The sequence below is a fragment of the Pan paniscus genome, chromosome 12 (genome assembly GCF_029289425.2).
Source record: "Pan paniscus chromosome 12, NHGRI_mPanPan1-v2.0_pri, whole genome shotgun sequence".
NCBI classification, from domain to species: domain Eukaryota; kingdom Metazoa; phylum Chordata; class Mammalia; order Primates; family Hominidae; genus Pan; species Pan paniscus.
Window position 1 is genome coordinate 119089277 of NC_073261.2, and position 23598 is coordinate 119112874.

The following is a 23598-nucleotide window of genomic DNA, read 5'->3' on the forward strand; positions in this document are numbered from 1 at the left end:
ATTTCCTTAGTTTGGCTCACAAAATTCTACATGGGTTCCTATCTAATTGTTTACTCTCTGCCGTTTACTACTTTTGCTACCATTTCTCTGTCTCTTAAAATGCAGCCACTCTTGAATTTTGTCTGTGATTTTGATCTGAAACAATCTATCACCTCTCTGCTTTTATTCACCTAATGTTAGGTATTTTTCTTTACTCTTCAAGACACATTTTAATCACTGCCTTTATGAAGCCTTCCTGCCCTCCCACCCTGCTCCCTCACACTGTCCATTGGCTCACTCAGCCCCTTTCCTGTGCTTCTTTTTATGTGTTTGTCACACTGTCCCTGGTTTTGTGGAGGCCAGTTCACCATCCTAACTTATAAATTCTCAAGAGCAAGGACCAGGGCTTGTTGTGTGTTGCATTTTGGATTACCCCAAGAAGCAGACTGGGATGACATTTAGGTACAGGCCATTTAACAAAGGAGCTCCTTTGAGGAACACACTTGTGAAAGTGGAGGTGGGAGAAGAAGCATAATTGGAAAGAAGAAGAAGTCAGATGTGATGGAGACCCAGGGACAGCTTCCATACCTGAGGAATTCTGGAGCTAGCTAGTGGTTGCTGGCAGTTGTCCCAAATTGAAAAGAGATGGCCAGGCATTGATAACCCTGATATTTAGAGACAAGATGGTGGCTCTGGGCAGAAAGATCATCTGTGGTGTTCTCAGCACCGGGGACAAACATTTCTTCACTGAAAGGGGATGAGGGTGACATATCAGTGTGTACCACACTCTGCCTACTGCCTATCAATTCTTAGGTTTAAGTAAATGACTGACATAAACATTAATGGAGAGAAGGCAGGGGATGGGGGGATACACACGCTGCATGCCAATAGAAATTTTGTAAACATGGCTCGTGATTAAATAGAAACACATTAAAATATTAAAAACATGATAATAAGAGACATTGCAGTGAAAGGCAGCAACAAGGTGGCTAGATGACATATGGGAGACATCAGGAATGGTTGAAAGCACATGTTCTTCCTCACCTCTTTCTGGTTCTCTGGTGCAGTGACTCTTTGTCCCTGTGAGCTGAAACATGCCCTTTGCAGAAGTCATATGAAAGGGAGGTGCTCTCCAAGGTTCAGGCTGTGGATAGGTGCCAGAATTTTACCTCGTCTCTATTCATCCAGAGGTTCTAAGTTCTGCCCATAATGATCTCATCTCTCCTTTCCTTCAGGAGCCCACAGGCACTGCTGGAAAGACATAGGGAAAGACATGACATTAGAATAGGACAAGAGGAGTGTGGGGCAGTGACATCAGTTCCTACAAGACTATCAGAGTAGAGTCACACACTCCGTGCTCCCAGAAGAAGAGTCCCTGTGGTGTATTTGGATATCTGTTAAAACCCTGCTACAAAGTCAAACCTCCTTAGCAAGACAGCTTTAGTCTTTTGAATATTATTGGTCCATGGGAAATGGCCCTATTTGTGAACATCTGATTGCTTAGAGGGGTTCTCATTTACAGACCACTAACAAGATGAAAGTGCTAATTTCAAAAGTACTTAGCCTAGATATTTAAGCAGCAGCAGCCCTGTAAGTTTGTAACTGCTGTTTCTGTATTGGTTGTTATACCGGAGCCATTTCATTCTCTTGCATTGAAATGGATCAGATAAATCACATTAGCTGGGTTTACAGAAGCAAGCAATGACAGGTTACTCAGAACTGAAAGCTAAATAGCTGACTGGGGTCTGACTTTCCTTCATCATGTGCTCTATCTTCAAACTCAATGCCTATTTAAAGCTGCTGATAGCACACCACGGAAGGTTCCTGTCCTTGTCCTCAGACATAATGCATGGTTCCACCAATGCTATGGAACGTAGACATTTTTGATGCAGTCTATTAAAAAGAGGGATTGTAGCTAATTCAAATGCAGTAACTTCTAATAAAAAAAGTAAAAAGTCCATGAAATCACATGCCGCATTTGCAAAGGCAACTGGGTAGAATTCACACAAAGAAGCTCTCTGTTCTGTCACAAAATTATCTGTACTGGGCAGGCAGAATTGATAAGAGAACTCATTTTATGCACACCTCAGGAATAGAACAAGAGTAGATCTCATGATCTCCCAAAATAGCAGGGAAGTTCAAATTACTAAGGGGAATAAAGCTCCTGTATGCTTTTAGATATGGCCATTTTGAATTCCCCTTTATGTTGTTGCAAAAGCCTCCCCTGCAGCCTCTGGGGTGCAGGTTACCTGTTTATATATAGCCTCACTCTCTTGTCAAGGTGAACCCTCACACCTCACTGAGCACTATCTTCTCATGAGACAAATACACTGAAATTGTGCAAGAAACCAAAATGAGCCTAAGATGACTTTATGTAGCATAGTATTTTGCAACATGGTATTTCAGGACAGTTTATCTATGTTACTTGATTAAATGGTTTAAGTGTGTCACTTATTTATTTTCCTACATTGAGGTCAAATTCAATAATGAGTAAATGGAAAAGCAGCTACTTTTTATAATGACTTTACATAATTCATTTTCTAATCAGACACAAGAATAGGAAAGTAGAGGGAAAAGAAGACAAAAATGCTAGAGAAAATTATCAGAAGATTTTGATAAATAAGAAAATAAAACTAAAAATGACTAAAGGTAACAGATTGAAGAGGGAAAATATCACTGTGTGCAGATTATAGAAAGTTGGAAATACAAATATAGAGCTCTAAATCTAAATCTGTTTATTGAAAACAAGAAAGTTAAATAAAGGCAAAAGAGGGCCATCCAGAAAGCTCCCATAAAACATAAAGCAGCATGTCTGTTGCTCAGGAGGACTGAAAAACGATAAATCCTAGTCCTGAATTTGCCACTCACTAACTCTGTGACCTGCACAAATCTTTTCAATCTTTTGATCTTAATCTTCCTTATTCATAAAATTGTAATTATAATAGTATCTACCTCATGGGCTTTTATAAGAGATATGGATAGTATATTGTTTAATGTCTCAAATATCATGATTAAAAACTGCAGCTAACAAAACCAGAAGTGGAAGTAATGTGATAAGTTAAGCAATGGTGATAGAGGTCATAACTTTTAAGTAACATTTAATTATTTTTAAATGAGTTGACCAGTGTCTTAATTACAAGTGCAATTATGCAATATCATGATTATAAAATTATTAAAGGAGAAATGACAACATTGATTATAATATCCATTTAACAAAAGGAAACTTAAGAAGTAAAATCTTGTCATTGAATAATTCTAAAGGACCATTACAGAACTCAATTTAAGAATCATGGAAAGGATTTTTGCAAAGAAAAACTCAACCTTCTTATTTTCAACTGTTGATTCTTTCACTTGCTCAATGAAGTGAATTAGACAGAGACACTCCACTGTAGAGAGCACAGGCTGATGGGGAAGGAAAAATGCAGATAATAAAATAAAAGCTTTGAGTGCTCTAGTCAAATACTACAAGTGACAAGGGAGAAGCCACTTATTTTAGCTTAGGTTTTAGGAGAAAAAGGGGAGATGACTTTTGCACAAAAATCTTGAATGAGTATATATGCAACAGGTAAAGAGGAGGGAATGTTCATTAACACATAGGGTATGGCACTTGCTAATGTACAGAGTTGGAAGAGAGGACCCCAAGTTTGTGAAAGATTTCTAAGTTTGCTACGGCTGTGGTGTAAATACGCTGGGAAAACAGGAGGCTGCAGAGGTAGGGAGAGCTGGAGAATGAAGCCATGATTGTGTGTCCTACTTAAGAAAGTTAATCTCATTTTAAAGACAACTGAGAGCCAGGGAGTGACTCAACATGTTGCGTGAAGAATGGAGCAGCTCCAGTTCTGATCCAGCACACAGGAGGCTTGAAAGTCAACACCCTATCCCAGCAGCAAACAAAAGACTGAACAAACTAAAAAATCAACAACTCTTCTCACATCGATAAGGGAAATGAGGTCATAGGGCAAACTACTGTTCCTCAAATTGGAGAGAAAGATAGGCAAATAGAGATTTACAACTTACCAGAGCAAAAATCCACAAGCAGAAGCTTCTGTGGGAACCAGTGCCAGGGTGGGAAAACCCAAATTGTAATTCACAAATTGCTAAAGGCTAAGTTTGAGTAATTGTGAGAGTTAAAAACAAAAAGGGGACCCAGTCATAGGAGTATTTCCACACTTTGTGAGTTTTACCAATAGAAATTCGACCCAGGTTCTTATAGTAAATATCGGAGAAAAAAATCCCCTTGTGCTTCCAACAGAGGGAGGGGAAAAGTAGCCATTTTAAAACATGCCAGAATATTATGTTCTTTTTTTAATAGGATCTTCCCTCAGGAGAACTATTTAGCGAGATCCTAACCTGTTGGGGCTTTATTAGAGCCTCACTGAGCTGGAGGAAAGGAAATACCAACTCCAGCCAGCTGCAATCTTTCACATGGAGGAAGGAAAATACCTAACTCTGGACCCACTATTTATTCTGTACCACCTAAGAAAGTGAAAAAAACAAAACTAAACTAAAGCATACTTGTGAATGAGCCAGAGGCACAAAATCATTAAAAGACTAAGACCTAATTAATTATAGGACTACAGAATGTTTTCTTCCCCATACACTTTACCACCACATTACTAAAGGCTTACATACAGCAAGTTCTTTCTACCCAGTATATCATGTACAGCTATCAAGACAAAGTTGCAAGTTTGTAAGGCATATTATCTTAGTCTGCTTAGCGTTGCTATAAGAGAATACCTGCAGCAGGGTAGTTTATAAAGAAAAGAGGTTTATTTGGCTCATGATTCTGGTGACTGAAAAGTTCAAGATCAAGCAGCTGTATCTAGTGAGGGCCTTATACAGTTTCAACTCTGGGTGGAAAGCAGAAGGGGAGGAGGTATGTGCAAACAGGCAAAAGACAAACTAAGAGAAAGAAACTGAGGAATCCAGGCTCTTTTTAACATCCCTTTTCTCTTGGAAGCTAATGCTTTCTCTTGAGAGTAAAAACTCACTCACCCTTAAGGGAGGGCATTTAATCTATTCATGAGGGGTGTACTTCCATGACCCAAATAACCCCCACTAGTTTGTACCTCCCAACACTATCATACTGGAAATCAAATTTCACCATGAGTTTTGGTGGGGAAAGACCACATGCAAATTATATAATATACTAAAGAGCAAAAAACAGTTCAAAGAGACAGAGCACCCAAAACAGACTCAGATATGGCAGGAATGCTAAAATCATCAGACTGTGAATTTCACACAACTGCCATTAATATTCCAAGGCTTCCAATGGATAAAGTAGACCTCATGCAAGAACAGAAGGGCAATGTAGGCAGAGATGTGGAAATTCTAAGAAAGAGTCAGAAAGAAATGCTAGAGGTCAAAAACATGGTAACAGAAATGAATGTCTTATAGGCTTATTAGGTGACTGGAAATGACTAAAGAAACAATCCCTAAGCTTGATGATATAACAACAGAAACTTTCAAAACTGAAAAGCAAAGATAAAAAAGACAAAACAAAAACTCACCAAAATACGTAAGACTGTGAGACAATTACAAAAGGCATAACATATGCATATTGATAATACCATAAGGAAAAGGAAGAGAGAATGGGACAGAGAAATATTTGAAACCACAATACTATTTCTCCCAAATAATGTCAGATGCCAAACCACAAATACAGAAGCTCAGAAAACTTCAAGCAGGATAAATGCAACAACAATAACAGCAACAACAACAAAAAATAGTCTTATTATATTCAATTTGCAGAAAATGAAACATAAAGAATAATTTTTGAAAGATACCAGGAGGAAAAAAGTCAGCTTAACTATAGAGGAACAAAAATAAATATTACCTCTATCTTCTCAAAAATTATGGAAGCAGAAAAAGAGTGGAGTGAAATATTTAAAGTGTTCTGAAAACCACTTGAGTTTTGTACCCTGTTAAATTATCCTACAAGAGCAAAGTAGGAATAAATACTTTCTCAGACAAACAAAAATTGAGAAAATATATTGCCAAAAGAACTGCCTTCAAGAAATGTTAAAATAAATTCTTTATGGAGAAGGGAGAGAATATAGGTTGGAAACTCAGGTCTACATTGAAAAAAGAAAAAGCATTAAAGAAGGAATAAATGAAGGTAAAATAAAAAACATTTATGTTCTATTCTCAATTGATCTAACAGTAGATTGTTCAAAATAATAACAGTATATTTGATTATTTATTACATGTATGTATATATGTTTGTATATGCTTATGTATAAGTAAAATTGAATGACAGCAATGATAAAATGGACAGGAGGGAGAAATTAGAATTATTTTATTATTATAAGGTGCTCTCACTAGTCATGATATAGTATAGTGTTATTTGAAAATGAATTTGGATTCATTGTAAATGTATATTGTAAATTCTAGCGCAACCACTAATGGAAATTTTTTAAAAACATGTAACTGATATTCCAAGAAAGAGGAGAAAACGGAGTAATAAAATGCACAATTAAAATTACAAAGGCAGAAAAAGACTGAAAGACAAAAATAGAAAAAAATAAGAAACAAGGACAACACATACAAAACATTCCAAATATATTAGCTATTTATTTAACTCTATCAGTAATAAATTTAAACATCAGTGGTCTAAATACATCAACTAAAAGGCAGAGATTGTCACAGTGGATCAAAAAACAAGATCCGTCATTCTCAGCAAACTATCGCAAGGACAAAAAACCAAACACCGCATGTTCTCACTCATAGGTGGGAATTGAACAACGAGAACACATGGACACAGGAAGGGGAACATCACACACTGGGGCCTGTTGTGGGGTGGGGGGAGGGGAGAGGGATAGCGTTAGGAGATATACCTAATGTTAAATGAAGAGTTAATGGGTGCAGCACACCAACACGGCACATGTATACATATGTAACAAACCTGCACTTTGTGCACACATACCCTAAAACTTAAAGTATAATTTTAAAAAAAAAGTTGCTAAAAAAAAAGATCCAACTGTATGTTATCTATATGAAACACACTTTTTATATAAAGATATAAATGGATTAAGTGTAAATTCATCGAAAAAGATATACCATGCTAATACTAATAAAAAGAAAGCAGGAGTACCTGTATTAGTTTTAGATAGGACAAATTTCAGAGCAAGAAATGTTATCAGGGATAAAGAGGCATTACATAACAATAACAACAAAAGATCAGTTTGCCGAGAATACATAACTCTCCTAAATATATTGGCCTAACAAATACATGTTAAAAAAAATTAGGTAAAAACTGATAAAACTGTAAGAAGAAATGGCGAAATCAACTGTTAGAGTTGGAGACTTCAACACCCCTCTGTCAGAAATAGACAAATTCAGCAGTCAGAAAACTGGTAAGGATATAGTACAACTCAACATCATCATTAATTAACTGAATTTAATTGACATCTTAAGACTACTACATTCAACAATAGCAGAATACACACTTCTCACACTCACATGGAACATTCACCAAAATAGACCACATTCTGTGTTATAAAACACACCTTAACAAATTTAAAATTTAAAAATTTTAATCTATTTAAAATAGATCAAAGACAAGATGTCAATCAAAATTTAAAAAAACTTCGAACTAAATGAAAATGAAATCACAATGTATCAAAATTTGTGGAATATAGTGAAAGCAATGCTTAGAGGGAAATTTATAGCATTGAATGAATATATTAGAAAAAGGAAGATCTAAAATCAATGGTTTAAACTAGCACTGTAGGAAACTAAAGAAAAGCAAAAAAATTAATAAGCCTCTACTATGGCTAAGTAACAAAGAAAAGAAAAAAAACAAATTACCAATATCAAAAATGGAAGAGGTGACATTACTCCAGATCCCATGGACATTAAAATGATATAAAAGAAATAACATGAATAGTCTAGAACCACAAATTTGATAACCTAGATGAAAAGAACCAGCTCCTTGAAAGTTATAACCTGCCAATACACACAAGAAGAAATAGGCAATGTGAAGAGGCCTACATTTATTTTTTTAATTTGAATCAATAATTAATAACTTTTCAAAAGAGAAAGTGTGAAGCCCAGATGGGTCCACTGGTAAATTCCATCAAGTATTTAAGAAAACAATACCAATTCTTTACAATACCTTTCAGAAGATAGAAACAGCTGGAATACTACCTAAATAATTCCCCATGAGGCCAGCATTATCCTAATACCAAAACCAGAAAAAGACAAGACAAAGAAAACTACAGCCCAATATCTCTCATGAACATAGATGCAAAAATCCTTAACAAAAGATTAGCAAATCAAATTTAATAATATAAAAAAAGTATACACCACAATCACATGGGATTTATTCCAGGTATGAAAGACTGGTTAACATTCAAAAATCAATTAATGTAGTTCATCACATCCATAAACAGGCTATAGAAGGAAAACTGCATGATTATATCAATAAATGCAGAAAAAGCATTTGAAAAAGTCTAACATCCATTCATGATAAACATTATAAGTACACTGGGAGTAGAGGGTAACTTTCTCAAGTTGATAAAGAATATCTACAAAAACCCTACAACTAACATCATGCTTAATAGGAAGAAACTCAAAGCTTTCCCACTAAGATCAGGTACAAGGCAAGGATCTTTTCTTTTTACCATGTTTTTTCAATGTCATACTGAATATCTTAGCTAATGCAATGAGACAAGAAATGGAAGCAAAAAAACCCATACTAATAGGGAAGGAAGAAGTCAACATTTTTCTTTGCATATGGCATGATTGTCTATATAGACAATCCAAAAGAATCAACAAAATAAAACTCCTGAAACTAACAAATAATTATAGCAAATTTAGGAAATATGAGGTTAATATATGAAAGTCATAACTTTCTCATATAACAATGAACAAGTGGGATTTTATATTTAAAAATCTTATCATTTATATTAACATTCCTCAAAAATAAAATGCTTAAGTATAAATTTATGAAAACACATACTAGAATTGTATGAGAAATACTACAAAGCCTTGATGAAAAAAACAAGAAGAACTAAATAAATGGAGAGATATTCCATGTTCATGGATAAGAAGACTCAATATTTTCAAGATGTTATTCTTAACTTGATTTATAGGTTCAGTGCAGTCCTAATCAAAATCTTAGCAACTTATTTTGTGGATATCAAGAAACTGATTCTAAAGTTTATACAGAGAGGCAAAGACCCAGAACAACCAACACGGCATTGAAAAAGAAGAACAAAGTTTTAAGACTGACACTGCTCAACTTTAAGATTTATTATAAAGTTATAATCATCAAGAGAGTGTGGTATTGATGAAAGAATAGACAAATAGATCACTGGAACAGAATAGAGAGATTAGGAGTAGACACACATAAATATATTCAACTGATCTTTGACAAAGAGTAAGGATAATACAATGGAGAAGAAATCGTATTTTCAACAAATGGTGCTGGAACAATTGGATATCCACATGCAAAAATTACATAAAATGAATCTAGACAAAGACCATACATCCTTCACAAAAATTAACTCAGTATGTATTATACACCTGAATATGAAATGTAAAACTATAAAATCCTTAGAAGAGAACATAGGAAAAAATCTACTATGACCTTGGGTTTGGTGATGACTTTTTAGGTGCAACACAAAAGCCACAATTTTAAAAGAAAAAATGGATAAGCTATACTTTATTGCAATTAATATTTTTGCTCTGCGAATACATTGTCAAGAGAGTGAATAGACAAGCCACAAACTGGGGGAAAATATTTGCAGAAAGAAATCTCTGATAAAGGACCGCTACCCCAAATATACAAAAAACTCTTAAAACTAAATTGTAAGAAAATAATTCAATAAAAGTGTCCTAAAATCTTAACCAACACCTTGCCAAAGAAGATACACAGATGTCATGTAAGCATATGAAAAGATACTCCACATCATATATAATTAGGGAAATGTAAATTCAAACAATGAAATACTGCTACACACCTATTAGAATGTCCAAAATTCAGAACATTGACAACATGAAATTCTGATGAGGATTTGGTACTCCAAATCTCATACATTGGGAACTCACATATATTGCTGATGGGAATGCAAAATGGCACAGCCACTTTCTAAGCCAGTTTGGCAGTTTCTTACAAAACTAAACATACTTTTACCATATAATCCAGTAATCATGCTCCTTGACACTGATCCAAATGAATTGAACGCTTATGTCCACAAAAATACTTGCACATGGGGTTTATAGCAGCTTCATTTATAATTAACAAAACTTGGAGGCAACCAAGGTGTCCTTCAGTAGGTAAATACACAAACTGGTAATCTAGACAATAGAATACTATTTAATACAAAAAAAATAAACTTTAAGCCATGTAAAGACATGGGGGAAACATAAATGCACATTACTAAGTAAAAGAAGCCAATCTGAAACGGTTACATAAGATATGATTCTAGGTAAATGGCATTCTGGAAAAGGCAAAACTGTGGAGACAGAAAAAAAATGTAATTGTTCCCAGGGGCTGGGGAGAGGGAATGACGAATGGTGGATCACAGGGGATTTTATGGGGAAGTGAAACTGTTCTGTATGATACTATAATGGTGAATACAGGCCATTACAGATTTATCCAAAGCCATGGCATGTATGAATTTGGGGTGCTAATGATGTGTCAATATAGGTTCATCAATTGTAACAAATTTCCCACTCTGGTAAAAGATGTTGATAGTGGGAGGTTATGTATATGTGAGGGCAGGGAAAATATGGCAAATACCTGCACCTTCTGTTCAATTTTGCTGGAAACCCAAAACATAATGAAAATATTTATTTAAGAAAGGGGGTCAGAGTTGCAAGACACTGCTGGCAACTGCAATTGCACAGATGTGAAATAATAATGAATACTTGACAATAGAGGCCTTAAAACTCCACAGCGAAACTGAGATCAGGGCTGGAGAGTGTGGTTACATATAGGAGTCATATCTCAAATAGAACCTAGAGAATTAGGCATGGAGTATAGGAAGTGCAAGGTAGAAATGAGGGTAGTTCCTGAGACTAGTACTCTTTCTTGGAAGCCTGAGATTTTAAACCTACATTAACTTACATGGCAATAGAAACAAATGTAGGAGTAGGATTGGCTCAGTTGGTGAAAGCAATGTCATCTCAAAGTACTACAATGCTCTCCATTGCACTGGTGAGAATATTAGCACCTTTGAGTGCATTAACTTAAATAGTTATCAAAAGAATGTGGTCTATTAAGCACTAGCATACTCATTTATTAGAGGAAATATGGTTAGAGTGGTTAAATAACTCCCAAAACCACTCTGTCCTCTTCCTCCAGACTCTAGGCTTGAAGTCATCCTTTGAAGTTCATGTTTTCATTTGTTGACTTGGGTATTTTTGGGAGAGAACAAGTGTTTCTTTCTTGTTCTAAAGTCTAGGGAAATGGATTCTGCCAACTGAGGGAATCAAGGGTCAACTGGAGTACTGAAATTAAATGTGTAATTCATTACTTGCTAGTCCAGAACAGGGTTGAAGGTAGAGCTTGTTCACTAACACCTGGGTCTACAATGAATGTTCCTGCCGGCTGCAATTCTCTCTGGGAGAATATTGAGTAATAGATCAATCCAATAATCTCTGAGTGTGACACCAAATCTGAAGCAAAATGGGCACAAATCTGGAAAGGAATTAAGATGCAGAAAGAGGAAAGAGAGCAGAGATCCAGGTGTGAGAATACCTGAATGTGCTGGAAGCAGGAATTGAGCAAGTCACTTGTATCTCTAAGCTTCTGCTTTATCAGCTACAATACAAGGAGGACACCTTCTTTGCCCAACTGCTACATGATCCATGTGGAACACCTCATGCGTGTAAAGCAATGGTGCATCCAGGGGCCACTGCTGCTAGACTATGACTCTGGACTCAGGATTTTGCCTCTGCCTTTTCCTGGCCAACCTTTCTTAGCTCCTCACTCTAAATTAAGGTAAGACATTTCAGAAAGTCTTCCATGACTCTAACGCTTTAAAGCTCTCATTGTCTAGGCAGTGAATGAGGTAAGGCGTTGCATTGTTAAATGCCAAATACCAACTGTGTAGGAGAAAAAAAAATGCCACCTTATTTAGGATAGCAATTATTATGAGGAGTAAGTTGCACTTTGAAACAGAAATGATTTTATGTTGATCCTTTCCCTATGAGCATCAGGGGCTGAGCTAGGAAGGAGTCCTCAGCCAGGTTTTCAGGCTGTTGAGAGCACATTTTTCCCCTGCAGCAGAAATGTGGCAAAAAGAGAAGAACAAAAGCAATATAGGACCTCAGTTTTCATAATTAAAAACAGATCCCCAAACACTGATGCTGAGCATGAATTCTGAGCAAATGAAGTAAGTATTAAAACAGTAATGCTCATGATATCTGCTTAGTGGCCACCAAATGTACAACTACTCTTTTGCAGTTACCATCTCAGAGATACAGTACACATTGGGACTAAGTGTTCTCATGACTACCTTTAGGCTAAGCAGTTTCACCAGGAATTATGGAATAAAAAATATCAGCCTATCTCTAGCTCTTCTCTACTCAAGAATCTTGGTGTGTTTTTGGTTTTTTTCTTTTTTAATTTTGCCTGCTATTCTGCAGTGAGAGAGACTTTCAGAAATATTCAATACTTTCTATCCTGGTACTAGGAAAATGAGGATATAGAAATTTGTCATTCGAATGAACTTTCCAGGGATTTATAGCCTCTGGAGTTACTGTAGTGAGTGTGTATCTTCTGATGAGTAATCCACAGGAAAATCACTGGGCTGAAGAGTTCAGTGCTTGAATATTGTGTCTGAAATTACAACAAAATTTAAAGAACTCTTTGAAAAATCTTGTAGAGGATTTCTCAATAGTAATGCAAATTCAACTTTTGATAAAAGACAGAACTCTCAACAAACATGATAAAAATGAGCCAAAGGTACCCAAGCCAGCTGACATTTGTTTATGATGGAAAGATTAAGTTTAATTCACTTTTGTTCTTAAATGTTCACATTTACAACAACAAAAATAACATGTATTTAACTAATGTATAATTTGAAAAAGCTTTCATATAGTATGTTAAATGTAAATGTCTATTACCTCATTTGATATAACACATGTACTTTAAGAAGTTCTTGTAAACTAATATTTAGTGAATTAATCAGTGGTTTACTTCTTCATTCTGGGGCCAGTGTGGGTCTTCAATTGAATGTTAGGTGATAAGGAAATGCATGCTGGACACAGAGCTCAAGGATCTCATTATCACACACTTCATATTGCTAGATGTGTTGCTTTGGGCAGGCCGTGACCTTCTCTCTGGGACTCAGTTTCCTTGCCTTATGGAACAAAGGAGCCAGTGAAGGCTGACACTTAGGCCCTCGGGAGCTTCCTCAGGATGAAATGACCCATTGGGTCTCCCATGTGGTGAGCCTCGGTTAGCAGAAGCCAGGGCTTGCTACCCAGGGCATTAACTACACATGGTGGTCTCCATCAATGGAAGAGTGAGTGCAAAGGCCTTCATCCTCCAAGACGGCCTGCGTGCACATGGATGTCCCCAAGTTCAGTGGCACCACGGTTAGTCTAGTGCTGTGCCCTTGAGCCGGGCAGGCCCTTCAGCTTCCCAAGCCTTCATTTCCCATCTGCCCAGTGGAGATAAGAACACCTGCCAGGGCTGTGCATCCTGTGAAATACGTGAGATGATGTGTGTCAATCCAGGGCACAGGACTTGGCCCCTAGCACCAGCTTGGAAAATGAAAATTCTTCCATTCAGGGTCCCAGGGGGTAGAAAGTAAGAAAATATAACAATAAAGGAGGGAGGGGGAAGGAAAGATAGATTGCCATTCTTTAAATAAAATCAGGGAGCGAGGTGTGAGAAAAATAGAGAAAGGCAGAGAGTATGAGAGAGAGGAATAGCTACAGGCACTTGGAATAGTGCTGCAAGATTCTCATAAGTAAAAGCTTCTCTTAAAATATTGGAGTTCCTCCATATGGGAAGCTTGGGGAGAGAAGAGAAAAAATTAAATTAAAGCATTTGAAAGTATATTATAGTTTTATCTCTTTGGCTCTGCGATTTCAGAAATAATATAATCCTATGGAAAACATGCTGCCAGAGGATTTTGTATAGTGGCGCCCCGACAGGATGGGACTGAATGATGTCAAAAAAGCTTATATAACAGTTTTGTTTTATTCATTTACATAAATCACATTTACCGTAGGTGTTTTATTCAAAATAAAGTTTGGGAAAAATAAATTGAACAGATGAACCTAGGCAAACCTGGTGATTTTTTCATGAGTAGTGTTTGATGATAAAGGCATAAAAGCATAATGTGGTATCATTTCACCAAGGCACAATATGGATCACCCATATGGAGCAGAAGTTGATAATACTGCAAAGAAGCAAAAATAAACAGAACAGATGTACTTGTAAAATCAAGTCTGCACCCACCCCTGAGTACCTGCCTTGTACTGGAGAAGTTTCTACTAAAACTCCAAACTGGCTTCAAGTCCCCTTCCCACAGAGACGCTTGGGAAGCCAGAGATGAAATCTCATATGACCAAACAAAAATGAGAAAAGATTTTCTAAAGCAGCAAGCTCCCAAGAGAGACTGAACCAGAGCCTGCTGGATCCCCCACAGAAAGCCGACCACTGACAATGCCTCAGTTGTCAGGATCAGAAGGCATGGGTTCCAATCCCGGCTCCTCCTAGCTGAGTCTTGGAGAAATCTTCAAATTTCTAAGCATTGGTTCATCAAAGGTGAAGTCTCAGAGGTGTTACCTACTTCACAGGGATATTGTCAAGCTTAACTGAGAAATGCAGGGAGGAAAAAAAAATGCAACGCCAAAAGCACCAGACAGACCGAATTCTGTCTACATGGTTTTGTTCCAGGCCTTTTCTGAGGGACATGCCAAAGAGGATGTGATATAAAGTGTTCTTGTTTTAACAAAGAGGTAAGGTCTTTGGGAAGTCTAGGTTTATTGTCTGATAAAGATTCTATGTAGAATCATAATATTCCTGAGAGTATGTCAGCCTTAGACTACTCGTAATATTAGTAACATGTACATAAAACTTAATAATTTCCAAGACAGTTTCTCAAGTGGATTTTCTTCTGACCCAACCTAACCCTGTAAGGTGGGCAATGCGGGGAATAATCCCCATTCAACAGATGAGCAGACTGTCACTCAGAGAGGGACTTGGGACAGCCAGGACTGGAGCCCACGTGTTTCACGACGCCATGCCGCTTGTCACTCACACATTCACAGACGCTTTTATCGTAGGAGAGGATTTTACATCTCATCAGCCATGAAATATTGAGCCTATGTCTGAAGGCTTGGCTGTCTTGCAAACACAAGAGGCCCCAGTAGTTGGTGTTTAGCTGAGAGTATTTGAAATCACATTTGTCATGTGTAAAGTATAGAGCTCTTTGCAAACTGTAAAGTGCAAATATGCATATACAGTGTTATCTTTTCATTACTGGTTTCCATTCCAACAACAGACGAATGTCTCCGGCTAGGAGGAAGACCTCAGACCTTCCCACTGTGATTGCAGGAAACTCACTTCCAACCCTCTGCTGTGAGCCAAGCTCTCCTGAGAGCGCTGCTTTGTCTTATCTACACAACTTGGGAGAAAGTTGACGGCACTGCTTCATTTAGAAATTCCATGCTCTGAGCAAGTTACCTGAATCCTGCAAAGCCCCTTTGCACGTTTCACAAAAAGTACTTGGAAATTCTTTTCCCCATGGAGACTCTCCATGGCTGTGTATTTCAGAGAGAAGGAGGCAGACACGATTTCAGTAGCCCAGAAAAACAATCTAAGGAAGCTGGGACCAAGGGAGAAGCAGAGCGCAGGAGGGAAATTCTCTTCTTTGCCCATAGTAAACGTGTTCACGTGGTCAGCAGCTGGAATGCACCATCCATGGCCCCTGATGTCATCAAGTAGCCACCCATCTGCTTGGTTCCCAAAGCAGCTAGGAAAAAATAGCGTCCCACATCCCACGCACTCCAGCTGTCCTCGGCATCCAGTGCTCAGTGACTTTTTTTTTTCTAAAAATAAAATGAAATAAAATCATCACTTTTCCAATCAAGAAAGCACTTGTTTAAAGAACAATTATGTGAGACAGAAGCCATTGTTCTAAATCTACCTGTAGGTTTGTTGAAGCAAGTGTGGAAGTCACCCCTTTATCAGAGATAGGCATCCTCTGAAAATTGAGCAGCAAAGCCAGCTGGTGTTGGAAGTACCTGCTTGTTATGTCCATTTGGAGGAAGAGAGTTGCTCTCTGGGTTCCCCTGGGCCATGGTGCTAGGTATGGGACACTGTTAGCTCTTGGGAATTGACTTCTTGTGTAATATTGTGAGCTTCATTATTTCTAATTGGATCGCAAAAGCATCCCTCCGTAGAATGTGGACATATGTCAATTTTCAAGAATAGAACTGGCAGATATTTGCAGACATGCAGCTTTTGGGTATGCCAGCATTATCTCCAGTCAAATTCAATCTCAGAGGAAACACAAATCAAGCAAACATTTCCCCTCAGACTTCAAGTTTTAGAACAGAAATTCCAAACAAGAGTCAGATAATTAAAAGAGGAGAAAGGGGTCTGATTTCTCATTGTGGCCAGGAGAGTCTGCCCTCCTATCTTTTCTGTTTTTCTTTTGAGACGGAGTCTCACTCTGTCGCCCAGGCTGCAGTGCAATGGCGCAATCTCAGCTCACTGCAACCTCTACCTCCTGGATTCAAGCAATTCTCCTGCCTCAGCCTTCTGAGTAGCTGGGATTACAGGCGCGTGCCACCAGGCCCAGCTAATGAGCCTGCCCACCTCTCTAGCGCAGCCCTCCAACCCTCTCTTAGGTCCCCGTTATGCAGTTGTACTGCACTGCAGGCACAACCTGCCTGGGATGACATCCCAGGTGCATGCCAAGTAGTCTCCTTTTCATTTGTCCTGTCAGCTCATCTTTCCTTTAACATAGGCAATACTTGAGAAATTCCCCGCCTGCTGTTTGATTACAGTAAAATTATATAAAATACATTTGTTTCCCTCACTAGAACATCTATTGTTTATATATTTAAGAAAGGCTTATAGCATTTATCATGTACAAGCCATTCTTCAAAGTGGCGTACATGAAAGAGCTCACTGAATCCCCCCAGCAGCCCTGTAGTTTAGGGGTGGTTGCTGTGGCCATTCCACAGATGTGATAACTGAGGCCAGTGGAAAAAAAACACTTTGTCCAGCATCACTCAGTGAGAGGGTGGCAGAGTCAGCACCCAAATCAAGGGTGCTGACTCTGGAGCCGGTCTGGCTCCAGAGTTCAAGCTCCATCGCTGCACTCTGAACAGCTAGAGGTCAGGGGTCCACCCTACAACTTTTAATTTATTCCTCACCTATTCTTTGCCAGTTCAATAAATTCCTGTTGATCAAAATATTGGTGGCAATAAAACCTATGCAGGCACGTGATAATATATATGTGTAGGTTTGCACTGGTAGTCACCGTGAGTGCAGTTTCAGAATGGACATTTTATATCAATCAATAATTTAGGCATAGCAAGACATGACACAGAAACACTGTGGAATAAATCAGGCAGACATCATTAAACCCATTTTACAGATGAACAAAGTTTTATGGATTAGATATATAAAAGAATCTGATAATAAAATAGCCATGTAAACTTATATTTTAGTAAGATAAAATTTCACATGTGATTTCCAAGTTCAAAAGAAAACAAGCGATTAGAAAAGCAGCCGGCATTTGATTTACGTCTGGAGGACCTGAGTACATTTTTAAAAAAATCTGTCCAGAAAGCTCCTGAGTATAGGAAACCCAGGAGAATGTATTCTAAACTAATGCTGTAGAACATAGAGAGGTGACAGCTGCATTGTCTCATCCTAGACAAGGAACAGAAAATTGGACTTAGCTACAGTGTGGAGAACACAGGTGCACCTGTAAAGCCCTGGAGAGGCGGCAGTAAGTGGCTCCCACTAACATACCTTCTTCTGAAAGGAGGCAGGGAAATGCAAGTGTGCATGGCCCAGAAGGGAAGATGTCCGCTTAATGATTCTGAACTGACAAGATGCTGGCTGGGTGTTGGTCAGGTAGCCACACATCACGTGGTTTTCTGTCGAGCCTTTGCTTTCAAAAGGGGAAAGCAGCCCCTCGTCAACTCCTACATTAACTACCACAATCCTACCATGGAGCTGAAGTGGAAAATAAAGAAAACTCACTGAGTTCATAGCCTTGACTCACAAAGCCAAAGAGAGCCAGTTTCTGATTCCGCATGCTCACAGGTTTCCCTTGGTAGTTAGTGAGGGCACATTGAAACTTTGACAGAAGTTGAGAATGATCATCTTGTAAACTTACCTAACTGGAAAAGCCAGAGCTTGTCCTTGCCCTCTGGGGAGCATTTAACACTTCACAACATAGTGCTGCATTAGTGAAATAGGGATTGTACCATTTTACTATAGATCTTAAGAGATATGATTTAGATTGAATATGATAAAATTTCCATAGCACTTTATAAACGATGAAGTTTTGCAAACATACAACAAATTGGAGCCACTTGATTCAAGACTTTTCCTCTGCAAATTGATGTCATGTGGAGCAGATACTAAGATGATGATGAATCTAGAAATATCTCCCTGGATACTAAGCTGGAAATGTGCTGATCACATAGAGGCCTATGGAGGATTTGATGGAGAAAAAAAAAACATTGTGAAAGGACCCTCTGTCCCTTTGTAAACTACCAAATTCATGCAAATTAATATAGCTCCAACAATCTATAAATGCAGGAGACAGAGGCAACCTTAGCTAGATACCTATCAACTGGCTTTAGATTGATATGAAGATAAAAGATTGAAATCAAAGAAGCTCCATCTTCAGATTCCGGAACAGAAACAAACCACAGCTTTAAAAATTGGTGAGGTAGAACCGCTGTGGTTCCCTGTTCAACCCTAGAGGATTTAATTGAAGGAGCCCTTCTGTATAATTTCAATACTACTTAAAGTCTTAAAACCTCTGATATTTGTAAATAGCTGAATTAATATAACATTTACTCTAATGGTAGCAATCATTATCATTTGTGCTTGGCTAATCTTCATATTCACCTTCACATGCATTTTGATTGGGGATCCTCCCCAGATACAGGTGATGTAGGATGGGCCATTGGACACATGAGCCTGATGCCATCGCAGACACCTGCTGTGCCCCAAACGCGCTGGGCCAACTGGGTGTATGTGCGCAGGGGGAAGGTGGGTTCCTCTCCAAGAAGCCTCAACTACAGGTAATATGTTGGTTTCCTTGCAAATCTTTTAGTCCCCTGAATTAGGTGGTGATAGAGGTTAACAAGTAAGGAAGTGCATTTTCTGCAGGGTTTCCAGGAGCCTTGAACAGAGCACAGGTGAAGAGGATGGGTTATTGCAGGCGCTGGCCACACAGCTGTTCCCAGGGACCCTTTAGGAGCCCTCTTACCGGCTACAGGAAACGGCAAAGGAACCACAGCTGAATCAGGAAAAGGCAGTGAGTCCTTGTTTTCCACTCCCTTCTGCTCCCCTCTACTCCAGCCCCAGACAGACTGAAGAGCTGGCCCTTTTCCTTCAGGGCACCCAGGCTGAAGGCAGCTTCATATTTGTTTTTTAAGCTCTCTCCCTCTTTCTCTCAGTTTGCCTCTCTCTCTTTCTCCCTCCATCTCTGTCTTTCTCTCTCCTCTTCTTTCTCTGTCTCTGTCTCTGTCTTTGTTTCTTTCTCCTCTTCTTTGCCTCTTTCTCTCCCTTCCTCCATCTTTCTCTCTGTCTCTGTCTCTGTTTCGTCTTTCACTGTTTCTCTCTGGTGCAGCTTTTTAAATCTTGGGCAATTCTGTAAGGGTCACTTCACAGCGTTGTGTTCCTCTAAAGTCCTCCTGCTACATCTTCAGATCCAATATTTCGTCACTCTACAGTTTTATTTTTCCTTTGAAAGTATTTTAACAAACATGCAAATCTAAAATTACTCCAATCTCAATTATCATGAAACTGCTAAAAAAATCCACCAAGAACAATAAAAACAAGTTTCTTTAAAGATGTTTAAGGGCTAATGAACGTTTTACAAAATGCTTGTCAGGATGAATCGTATTTCTTATTTTACTTATTAATCCGGAAGAGGGGGTGCACTGTGTCATTTCTAAGTTTGCAGACAAGACTAAAAATGCTGTTGAATAGAAAGACGTCAAGCTGACAGGGATAGACGGCAGCAGGAGGATTGCTCCAGGCTGCCTGAGGGGGTGGGAAGTGGCAGATGAGTTTCAGTGTGGGTTAGTGTGGGGACACTGTGGGGAGAGTCATTTATAAAATGATTATCTCCCAGCCATCAGACCCATGACACGGAAAACACCACTTCAAGACATCAGGAACTAGGATCTGAACATACAAATATTAGGACTCTATTAACAGTGTCCTATAATTTACAAAAAAGCTGTGTGTGTGTGTGTTTGTGTGTGTGTTTGTACACATACATTCAATAATAACAAATAACTTTATATGTACATTATATAAAAGTGAGTTAGGTTAATGATGTAGTTACAATTCCATGGCTACTTAATGATTAAATATTAGCCATTCTTCTTGATCTCAAGCACTTAGACCCCAGAAGGGAAGTCACACATAAAACCCACGTAGTACAGTTTTTCCTGTGCTGTTTCAAACAAAAAGGCTGACTGCTACACAGCATCAGAAATCCTTCAGAAGGAACATAGTAGAAGAATATTGTGTAAAACAGGACTTTAAAACTTAACATCGCATATACCTTACAAACGTTGTTGAAAATGTTAAACATTCTATTACATGATGTCCTCCTTAGGATTTTAGTGCTATATATAGATTTGCCTCTCTTGGATAGAAAAGAGAGAACATTTTGCTTTTTTTTTTATGAATCTGTGAATTTTATAACTGCTCTTTTTTTCCTCTCTGTGTTAATTTCTAGGAAGTAAAGAGTCAGTATGAGTAGCAAGTTCAGGGGACCTTACAGAAGAAAGTAAAGATACTTTATCATAGGCTTCCCTAGTTTAATTTAATCTGAACCAGACGCCACATGGCTAACAGCCGATGCAACAAGCCATGGCTACTTCAGTTCCGTGGGCAGTACTCACACAGGCCTCCATGTGTCCACACAGGACACAGCTTGCAATCCAGTCTGCCTTATTCTTAGAGGCATTCTCTTATTTTCAGATTTGTCCCTGTCCACCCTCTACACATAGCTTTGCTTCAGTTTCCCTGTCCACCTTCTGCATATAGCTTTGCTTCAGTTACTTTGGCTTTGATCTGTAACAGTTTTGAGACATCTGGTCCATCTTACCTTTTAGCATATTCCACTCTTAGCTGCCAGGCCCAGCCACACACAAGGGGATGTTTGCTGAGGTGAGACAGGGAGCAGCTCTTTTAAGTTTCTCTTCAAGTTGTCCCTGTAAATGGAGTCATGGAATCATAGAACCATGATTCTGTTTCAATGGAGGCCAGTTCGGCTTCTTAAATAATGAATGATCGGGCACAATTTGTGATATAATTCAAAGAAAACATTTATTACTGGGATATGGAGCCAAACAATTGGAGGCAAATATTTATTTCTTCCATGGGTACATACGACTACGCACGCTATTTATAGGAGATCAAAAGTGTTTCCTTGATCCTCAAGTGTGTTTGCTGGAGAGAATGAGTCATTCCCAAGGAAAGATCTTTCAAGGAAATGATAGATTCATGCTTACCATATGAATAAACTTTCTACAAGTTTCCCTCTATCATCTATAAATAATACTTTCCCCACTTAATATCTGTCTATAAATTTTTAAATAAACTTTGTATATTCTTTATTGACATTGTCTTATCAGAATAAAGATAAGTTTTTACCCATGTACAACTCAATATCTGGCACACTTTATCTGTCCATCAAGTGTTTGTTAAGAAACTGAGTTTGAGTTCAATCATCTCGAATGCTTTGCTTGACCTTCTCCAGTTTTCTGAAGACAGGTTTGTGAAGTGAAGAATTTGCAATAAAATGGTCGATACGTAAGTATCTATATAATTGAGTGGTACTAGTCAAAATTGAAAAGAGTCCTTGGATTTTGATCAAAACACTTTACAGTTAAGGAAACTAAGTAACTTATTCTAAGACATACAATGAATTTATGGCCCAATAGAAACTCCCAGATGAGAAACCCAGCACCTGCATGTCAGTGGCTCCTGGTGCAGAGTCTTTTTCCTGAGAGCATCTCATAGATTCTAATTTGGAGGACCCATCCTTTCCTCCAGAAATGAATTTAATAATTAAGCTGGGTTTGATTAACTCCTGTAATGTATTTCCTGTCTCCTGGAAGTCACTGCACACCGTTCTTTATGTCTCATCTCTACGAAATTTGGAGGAAACAAAATTTGGAGGAAAAAGTAATGTGAAATTTGAAAACATGACCAAGTGGCTTTGAATATAATCTCTTGAAGGAAAAGATGGTGCATTTTTCCTTGAATGCAGACTACCTTCATAGCATGACAGCATTCTCATATAAGATCATCCCAAGGACCTGTTGATTCCCTCTTCTTAACAGCTGCAACAAGAATCCATTCTCTATGTTTCTACATCGCAGAGTGACTATTTCTTAGTGATTAAAACAAAAACCATTTAGCATGCCTCCCGCCTCCTTTTGACACAAGCCTTCCTATCTCTTGATTACTCCTTCTGAGAATCATGTTTCTCATACGAGGCCTGCTTTCTTTTCCCTAAGGGAATCACTTCATTTCTTCATTGAACCACTTGTCCTTATTGGAAGCAACAGTCAACAAGTGACACTGTTTTTAAACAGTGTCTTTCTCTTCTCTCCCAAAAGGATCAGACATGCAGCTCCACACAGGCCAGTGCTGTGGTCCCATCCTAGACTTTAAAGACTGAGCCAAGTAGAAGACAGAACGACCACCGTGAGCGGTACTTGAATCCAGCAGTGCTCACATGAGAGGGTTGCTGTGGTTTACAAGGCTCTAGGCATTCCCTGGCTCTTCATTATTTCACGCCTAGTTCTCCAGCTGTTCTGTAGATTTATTGAGCTAGTCAATATCTTTCCCTCACTTCCCCTTTTGCTTAAGTTATCTAGTTTTAGTATATGTTGCTTGCAACCCAAACAACCCTAACTGATAACACTGCTGTAGTCCAGAACCACACCACCCCTGGACGTGGATCACTGCAGCTTCCAAACTGGTCATCTGGCCTTCAGTGTCTCACTTTCAGTTCATTCCTGTATATTCATCTTCACTGACATCACTCGTAACATGACACATCCTGATGAATTCCATGAGGGCACAGAGGAGAGGCACAAAGCCATTCCTAGATACTTCTGGAAGGACTTCCAGAAGGGAAGGGTGTCTGGAGACACAAAAACTGAGAGAGAGTTGATGGGAGAACATGGTTGATATGGACTGCATTTGGGAAAGTGGTGGATACAAAGAGAGAAAGATGAACCTCTAAGCACCAGAGGTAAGAGAAGATGGGACTGAAAGCAGCTCTGTGTGACAGTGCAGCTCTGTGAGACTTGATGAGGGTGCTTGTCCTTATTCTGAGAACAATAGGGAGTCATTAAAAATCTTTGAGCCGAGCAGAAATATCATCTAATTGGCACTTTGAAATATACAGAAGAGCCCAGAAA

General features: G+C 38.5%; 1 long non-coding RNA gene across 2 annotated transcripts in view; it reads right to left on the minus strand.

Annotated features, from left to right (window-relative positions):
* Nucleotides 1-1224, minus strand: part of LOC129397200 (uncharacterized) — a 28548-nt gene extending 27324 nt beyond the window's left edge. For both annotated transcript variants that reach the window (XR_008624435.1, XR_008624436.1), the window contains exon 1: nucleotides 1024-1224. This is a non-coding gene — a long non-coding RNA (uncharacterized LOC129397200). The remainder of the gene's footprint in view (nucleotides 1-1023) is intronic.
* Between the last annotated feature and the right edge of the window lie 22374 nt (nucleotides 1225-23598).